This window comes from Candoia aspera, chromosome 1 (assembly GCF_035149785.1).
Source record: "Candoia aspera isolate rCanAsp1 chromosome 1, rCanAsp1.hap2, whole genome shotgun sequence".
NCBI lineage: Eukaryota > Metazoa > Chordata > Lepidosauria > Squamata > Boidae > Candoia > Candoia aspera.
Genome location: NC_086153.1, coordinates 152029897 through 152038919, shown reverse-complemented (window position 1 = coordinate 152038919; position 9023 = coordinate 152029897). Strand labels below are relative to the sequence as shown.

Below are 9023 nucleotides of genomic sequence, written 5' to 3'. Positions count from 1 at the left end.
AGAACCCTGGACTCTTGACTTTTCTTTCAACTTCAGAAACTTCTTCAATCGCACTGCAAAGGGAAAGAAGTCTTTCTCTTTGCTCTGTAATCCAAAAGCTCTTATTGCCTTCTGCCTTCTCCTTCAGGCGACTTGGACATGTAAGGATTAATTTTTGGTAAGTTGGGTATTGTTAATTCCTCTATGGATCTGCTGACTTTTTGTTTAACAAACCTGAAACTAAGCCAGCTTGATTTGCCATCACTTGCAGATCTCTGCTAAAACTGCACATGTCAAAGGGCTTGTAAAAGCATACACCTGCTACTTGGTTCAGGATTGCTTCATCCCGTGTGTGTGTGTGTGTGTGTGTGTTAAAGTGAAACTGCCCTTGTCACAAGGAGGGCAGAAGCACTCAGGGATTGTACCTTTTAGAACCATACTGAACAGCTACAGTGAAGGGTTAAGAATACCTGTGGGACATCAAGGGCAAGCAGAGAGTCACTCTCAGAGGGGCAGATCCCATTTCAAATGTCTCTGTGGCTGTTTTCTAACATGAGCAGAAGGCAAAACAGCATGAACAGGGAAGCCTAGGGAGAAGAAACTTGGGACCTGTACTACCATTCCCCCCCCCCCCCTGCCAAATGCTCTGCAAACAATAGCTTCTCATTTTCTCCTTGTCCGTACAAACTCGGTGGAGCTTTGGCTAAAGCAGTTTTAATTCTCTCACCCCCATGTAGGATTGTTCTTCTGGAACCCACAACTCCTCCTCCGCTGCCTCTCTTTTCCCCTTGTGGGGCAAAGAGCAGCTCCAAAGGGCTGTTTTGATCTGGAAATGTTAGAGTTGAAATCCCCATACCAAATGTTGAGAACTGTTTGGATATGGGACCCCTCCCCTCTGCAGTGGCGTCTTTGTAAAAATAAAAATTCCAGAATTCCAGTTCAGAGATCACTCAGAATGGTTGGCACAGCAGAGATAAACAGCTGATCTCTCCTCTACAACTCTGAGGTTTTTACCAGAGCACGACATTATCTTGGGGCATTTTGACCAGCAAACTGACAAACCTACAGGTATGTTCTACTGTATATTCCAGAGAAAATGTAGCCATCTCTCCTATAGACTTTCTAGAATGGGTAGAAATCCTAACTCTGGCTAATGCCAGGGTAATGTAAGAAAAACCCTGGAGCCAAGATGCTAAGCTGCTGCTTGAGAAGAGAGGACAGTTGGCAGGCACAGTAGCTTGCTAGCTTGTGCTTCACGTGCTGGGAGCCATCAGGATTACTGTCTTATTCTCAGTGTCTCCATCTCTAATATGGGAATGAGACGCGACTGTCTCCCCTGGGTGGGGACGAGGCATCTATTCATGTGTAAAGCAGTTGGAAAGTTTCACATTAAAGGTGCTCTTCAGATACATAACACTCATGTTCTGTTAACTGTAAGTCATTTTTAATACCAGCTCTGAAGAGAATTGCATGACATTCTTCTTGCATGAAACCTGAAAAATAAACTGCTGGCATCATCACTAACAGGGAGGGGATGCTTCCAAAGATTGAACAGGGAAAAGATTACAAAGCAGTGTTTGGATTCCAATGGGTGACAGAGACAAGGAATTGGTGTGGTGAATCAGTTACCTGGCTGATAAGGAACAGAAATTTTAACCCATCCACCCTCCCCCCCTTTTCACTTTGCATTTTTCGATCTGTGTAACTCAGATATCTACAAATGCTATCTTCTTTTCTACCAGGACCATCTACAAATAGTAAAGGAGGGAGGATTGTGGGAGAGGCCTCATAAAGATGCTTTTAGCCTTCAGAATAGAAGTGGCAAACTTAAGCAGGCTATTTTGAAAGTATCCAGAAATTTGGCTCCAATCTCAACGAACGCAATGAGGCTTCTGAGTAATTCTGCATTATACAGCATGGGCAGACATTCCTGAATTAAAAGGCACAGCTTGGGACACCACCACAATGAGCAATCTTGTAAAACAATTAGAATTATGATTTAACTGACAAGAGAAACCATCTCCCTTTAGACCTAAAGCAAAGAAAGGGGTTACACCCAATTAAGAGAGAAAACATTTCAGTGCAGAAGCTCAACAAATCTTCCTTCAAATTCACAACTGTGTTTCTGCTAACTAATCAACTCATTTTCATGGATTCTCAAACTGAGCATTACAGTCTTTACTGTTTGAACCGTTGCTTTATTTACTGAAATTCTATTTGGGACGTATGATTTAATGCTACCATACTTACGGTATTTTGACTGCATGGTATTGTCTTTAATTATGCATTTTAAAAAGAGCCACCTTTCCAAAAACGTGAGCAGATGATTTCAAAGTCCTGGTTCTTTTTTTTTCTCTCTGCCACGGAGATACTACAAACTGAGGTTCCAGTGCGCTTTCTCAGTGATGTATCAGGCAGCCAGGTACTGTGATCCTGTAGCTTCATAGAGCATTCAAAAGAGGCTTTCATAACCACTAGATTACTGCACTGTGCTCAAGATATGCTTGCTAATTGGCCCATCTTCTAGGAAAACTTGAGTTACCGATTTCTTAAGTTAACTGTGCTAGCTGCCAATTACCTTCTGGCTCAATTGAAGGTGCATCATAAACCTTAACCCTTTACCTTGTGACGACTTGTCCTGTTTTCCATTCACTGAACACCGCTGGGTTATTCCACTGTCACCATTCCAAATCCATGTATCGCAAAGACCAGGCCATATGTATAATTTATACAAACAGGTGTTAGGGCTATGTTTTTGTTCTTCTTTTACAATTGAGCCAATCTTGGCTAATTTCAAAAAGCTAAGATGGCTTGGATCTGATTAGTGTCATTTTGGAAATAACTTGGAAAAGATACTTCTGAGCACATCAGGGCACAGATGTAGAACCTGTCGGCAGCTCATTAAGGTAGCACATGTCTAATGCTATGCAAGTCTAACCTTGTTATTCTCGAAAAAGACAGCTGCTTTAAAAGGTTAAAAATAGCTGCTATGGTTGCACTCCTGCACGATCTAAATAATCTTTCCACGTTATTTCCACAATGCTGCATAGCCACACTGATCAGTATTTGAAGGTGAGATCACCAAGAGTTACTAGATTGGAAAGTGGGGGGAAAAAATAATGCAGAAGGAAGGAGGGAGAAACTGCTTCAGTACAGATGCCAAGGAAGCTATGTGAATCAGTGCATGAAGTCATCAGGCTTCCTCTTCCTCCTCTTTCTTCTTCTCTTTCTCTCTCTCTCTCTCTCTCTCTTTGTATTTTAAAAGAATAACACGTGACGTGTTATCTTGCCTAATCTCATTGGCAGCAATTCTTCAAGGCTTCAGCAGAGATCTTTCCTAGTCTTGCTTCCAGAGGTTATTTTCATGGAAGAGGTAGGGGAATGGTCCTCTAACTGCCTCTGTGGACAGAATGACATTGAGCCAGGAAGAGATCATGAAAGGATAAAATCAAACATATCATCTCCAGCTTCTACTATTGGAAAGTGGTTGACTTTATGAGGTGCTCTTTTTCATTTCTTTCTTTAAAAAATAACAAACCACTGCTTTTAGGATTCACAGTCTTGGGCATTGATTTCCAAATGTTTCAGTACACATAGGTGAGGGGGAGAGAAAGAGAGTGACAAAACATGTGACATCACAACATAAACTCCACCCCTTATGCACTTGCATGGGATGTCATGATGCAAGAGTAAAATGGTGGAGCTTGCATTATGATGCACATTTTATACATGTTTGTCATCATCATGGTTAGGAATGGACACCTATATCACCTACATTTCATACTACAAGTAAGTCCAGAACTAAGTTGTTGCCAGTTACCTTGGTGAGAAGAATACCTTTCTCTCCACCCACCCACCCACCCACACACACACACACACACACACACACACACACACCTAACAGTCCGTGTAATGCTTGTCCAAGGAAAAGGACCTTGGACCTTGGAAACAAGAGCAATGATTTCCTTGCCAGGAGATGAATGCTAGGACCTGGAGTAGGAAAACTCTATTTTCTGGCGTTATATCAAGAATGAGCCAACCAATATTGGCATACGCCAGTGAAAGTGAAACAGGTGTTTCTCTTTGGGTTATGCCTTATCATCCTAAATTTCCAAGTCTCTCTTATCTTGGAGGAAAACAGCTGTGGATTCTCCACTAATATGATAGGAGAGAAGTTGCATTATCCACTGAAACCATAAGCCTGCAAGCAAGTCACTGGGAGGTAATAAAGCTTAGTGAGAAACAAGGGGCTGAATTTTTTAAATAATGGGCTTTAGACTTGATTCAAACTTTTTATGAGCCAGCAACTATCTGGAAAGTAGATAAGATGCCAGTAAAACTGGATTGAGTGAGGAAGTGTGTGACTTGCTTACATGAGTGCCGATTCAGCACTTTGGTCTCTGAGGGCTTTGTTGAACTACTTGTGAAGAGGAGCTCTGTGAAGCTCTACTGAAATATGTGGTTCAAGCTACTTCCTTAAGGCTTGAAGGGAGATGGCAGTAACACTTCAATTTCTGCTTCTCTTGCAGATGAAATTTGGCTAAGCACCTGGTTGCGGTATGCAAGCATGATTCTACTGCAATAGATGGAGCTGTGCCCATTTTCTGATAAGGATCTAGCCCACTGTCTCACCTGTTACGAAAGACTAAAGCCTGTAAAATGGTTGTGTAATGATTTAATGCAGTCAGTTTGCTTTGTGTGGTTCCTTATGCCAGATTCCAAGTAGGATTCCCAAAGTGTATGGTAGTGATTTAAAGGAATTATGCTGGGCTGGTTTAGCTAATCACTGTCATGTTCATTTTTTTGTGCTTCTAAGATTGTGTGCAGTTTGGCCAGCTGAAGATATGGGTCTGGAAGGTGAAGAAATATATCTTCTTACCTCACCGTTCTGTCATGGTTACTGTTCCAATGTTCCTGAAAAACATCGTAACGGGTTCCCATGCCATGGGGCTGACACGAGTTGCTGTATGGGAGGGGGGTGGAGATACGGTTGCACAATGAAAGTCAGGACGTTCAGACAGGCATTCCTTGACCACTTGGTAACTATACAAGCACAAGAACACCATATTTCACTTATGGAAATTTCACTGAAATTTTCTTGTGGTTTGAAACACATTTCTAAAGCAATCTCTGTCTCATCAAACTGAATAAAAACTGTGAGGAAAAAATGCAACATTTTTTTCTACTCTCTATTACCTCTGAAATACAAGCAAGATAATAGAGAGTGGAAGGGAAGGAGGTGTTTGTGGTTTCAGATCATTGAAGATTGAGCTGGACAAGTACTTCAAGGGTCACCATGTTTATATTTTAACCTAAGGGAATATGGCTTCTCCAATTGTTGACTGAGCTATGCCTTCATTTTTTTTTTAATCTGTTCAATCATGTCCAATTCTTGGAGACTGCCTGGACAAGTGCCTGTGGTTTTCTTGGCAGGTTTTTCAGAAGTGCTTTGCCATTGCCTGCTTCCTAGGGCTGAGAGAGAAGGATTGGCCCAAGGTCACCCAGCTGGCTTTGTGCCTAAGGTGGGACTAGAACTCTCAGTCTCCCAGTTTCTAGCCCGTTGCCTTAACCACTAGACCAAACTGGCTCATGTCTTCATAGGCCAGTCCAAAATGTACACAGCCAATTCTTTTACATAGTCACTTGGTTGTATTATCTTTGAGGAGAATATATTGCAACACAGGTTTTAATTTATGTTTAAAGCTCTTTGTGTTTGGTTGTTGATCTGTCTACAAGAGCACTGAATAAATTTGTCACTGAAGAGACTCTAAAATATGAAAAAGATCAAGAGCCCTCAAAGACAACTTTTGGGAGCACTAGCTCACGAAATTAGGAGTTGGTTTAACTAAATAAATGAGACATCATGCAGGTGTTTGAGTCTTAGTAGGGAGTGCAACATTGCCTTAAGTGAAAATGTTGACTTCTAACCCAAATTAATGATGCTGGTAATAAAAACCTACCATGCGTACCTGTGATTCAGTCCTTACAATATTTAAAATAATTAACATCAAAGGTGTATTTTAGGGTACTAAATTCAGTAATCAAACATTACCACAATGCCAAACATTATCCTGAATTAGGAAACTCAGCAAAGTTGAAACTAAAAGCCTCTTGAATGGTTTATGGAACATACATCTGCAGGAGAACATCTTGGGTTCTACCTCATTTGTTGTCCTTCTCTTTAAAAAAGGACTTCCAAAGGATGTACCTCCAAGCCAAATCCACCAATTCTATGCTGATGTCATTTATATGCTGTCAGGAAGAGTGCATAGTATCACCATCTCTTTCACCATATATGGGCCCTGACATCATCTTGGAGCGGGAAGCCACTGAATTCCCAAGGCAGCCTTTGCTCTAGCTAAGAGTCATAGCTTCCAGCACTGTTTGTTCTCCAGAGGCACAATCCCACCACAGTCCTCTGTTTGACAAGATGAAGGAAAAGATAGGCTGTCTGGGTCCAATCCAAGTAGGGCTTTCAAATTGATGTAAATACTCATCAGTGTTTTAGACTTCGATTGTTGAAAGTATTGCATTATTTTCTTCTCAGTATAGCTCCTTTTCAGGTTTGCTTGAATGTTTTTTCTCCTATCCATGCAACTACCACTTTGCAAATGTCTGTTGTCAAGTAAAACCAAATCCACCTTCTACTCTAAGGAACAGACCCTTCTAGTTGTTTTTTTCCCCCAAAGCTACCTTATATTCTCATTTATCTCCTGATCCCAGGAAACCCCCAGGGAACATAATAAGAGACAGTTACTATCAAGCACAAAATCATGGACTATCAAGAATAAAAAACAGCCACGCTGCCTTCCTTACTTTTTGTTTTGTTTCTCTGAGTATTGTTTTTAGAACATTTGAGGGGGTGGAAAGGTGGGGACAATGGATGCGGTCCCACATTCACCTCCCTGACCTTCATTTGAGAATTGACTTCAGCCAAGTCCTTTCTCAGTCATTGCTGACGCCTTAAAAATGCGTGCCAACATTTCTTTCTCCCTTGTCTCAATACGTGTGTTCTGCTTCATCCCTTTCTGAAAGAGAAATGGGGGTAACAAAATTGCCCAGTTAGCCTAAGACTCACTGGAAGTTACTCATAAGTCATTGTGCTTAGGATTGTAATTTTTCTCTTGAATTAGTATGAAGTAAGGAAGAAAACAATGTTCAGTGCAAAGAAAGACTGTTTGATAACAGCCTGATATTTCAGGGTGAGACCTGTTTAGAAGATAAGAGAGTAATGGCTGTAACATTCATTATCTGATTGATAATACAAAGCTGGCCAATTTGTAATGAAGCATCATGTTTTTCAGATGTTTTCTGGTTTAGAATGTTTCTCTACTATTTGTGTTCAATAGGGCGCCTCCCCAGCCCACAAGCTAGGTTCACTGGTGTATATGGGGAAGGTATTCATTGTCAAAACCTTACTGAACAGGTTCAGTTGTTTTAAACACTCCAGGGAAAGGTGACTCTTAAAAAAAAAACCTTGATTTTGTTGGCAAAAAGTTCAAACCTGACTGCAAAAGTAGGGGGAGAATTGTACAACTTTAGAAATGGTTGGAGTGTAGGCTTCCTAAAAAAGTTAGTTGACAAAGCCATTAACTGGTGCCCCTATTTTGGATGAATGAAGTTCCAGATCCTATCTCCAGGTGTCTGAGGAGGAGTGTCAGGCAGGGGGGAGTCAAAAAAGTCAACAACATGATCCAAGATCTGCCCCTTGTTTACATGTACAGTTGTGACTGCCATCTTGACTTTTTTGAACACACATACCGCAGATGCCTCTAGCAGGGAAACTCTGGAGAAGACAGCCCTAAGCTAGGAGGATCAATGGCCTGATTCTTTCCTGTACAGAAGAATGGTTGGAAACATTAACGCAGAGATGAAAAATAATGGAGTGCTCCAGATGCAGCCTAAATTTAATGATTTGTGTTGAACCACCAAAAGTGGTTGGAATATCCAAATCTCTGATGTTCTGAAATGCCTATTTGTATTACAGGCAGTCCTCATTTTGTGACTCCCTCATTTAGCAACCATTCGCAGTTACAATGGTGATGAAAAAGTAACTTTATGACCAGTCCTTGCATTTATGACCTTCCCAGGTCTATAAAGCAAAGGGAAACTGAAGATCTTAAGCATAGTCACAGTTTCACTTAGCCACTGCTTAATTTAGCAACTAAGCTGCCAGTCCCGATTGTGGTTGCTAAACGAGGACTACCTGTATTAGATGTAGAAGAAGTAATGCTGAGAATGTGAGTGAGGGGAAAAAAGGGAGGAGTGGAAGTATAAAATACTAATCCTCAGCTTTTTGAAAAGGATTAAATAGTAAATGGACATACCAGTAGGGAATGGAGTCTTAATCTTGTTCCTGTTCAGTTTGTCAGAATTTTTCAAATAACAGATTATGTTGTGTATCACCTAACAGTAAATTCAGCTTGATCAAGGTAGATAATGTGGCTGAACTTTGTAGAGAGCAAAGCTTACACGTTAGATAATAGTACAAGTTTTGATAGTACTGCATAGTAATAGTACTTTATAGTTTTAAAAAGTAATTTCGTTTCTTATGATTATGGAAGAGGTTTTTTTTCAAATCACAGTGCTTTAGCAACTTAGAATACTTTTAACTGTGCAGTTTGTATCGTGCTCATCAGGCACTGTTAACATGGAAGTGCTTATTTTAAAATGGATGTTCAACCCAAATGTAGCTTTCATATTCTCATTACGAAGTAATGGAAAACAGGGGCCCTTTAAATCTTACCTATTAAAGTGTGCAATGGTCTCATAAACCCAGAAGACTTTGAACAATGGGATGATGAGGCTTAAACATATTCTCAATTTCTGCACTTTTTTTCTAACCGTCTTTTCCAGCTTGCACATTTTGGATAGTAAGACATTTGGAGATGCAACCCTTTTGTTTTCCGATCTATTTGCAAATAGTATGTATGTTCTGCATTAATGCCACATATGGGAAAAGGAGACTGTGCTCAAATAATGAAGGTGGCATGATGTCATTGCTATATTTCTTTCTCTACTACCTGGCTGACACTGGTTGATAC

The 9023-nt window shown here is 40.6% G+C and overlaps 1 long non-coding RNA gene across 1 annotated transcript; it reads left to right on the top strand.

The window, feature by feature from the left end:
* Positions 1-736: 736 nt before the first annotated feature.
* On the top strand, positions 737-6453 carry LOC134488952 (uncharacterized). Its single transcript, XR_010067062.1, has 3 exons — positions 737-1047; positions 3286-3479; positions 4509-6453. It is a non-coding gene; the product is annotated as an uncharacterized LOC134488952 (long non-coding RNA).
* Positions 6454-9023: the final 2570 nt, after the last annotated feature.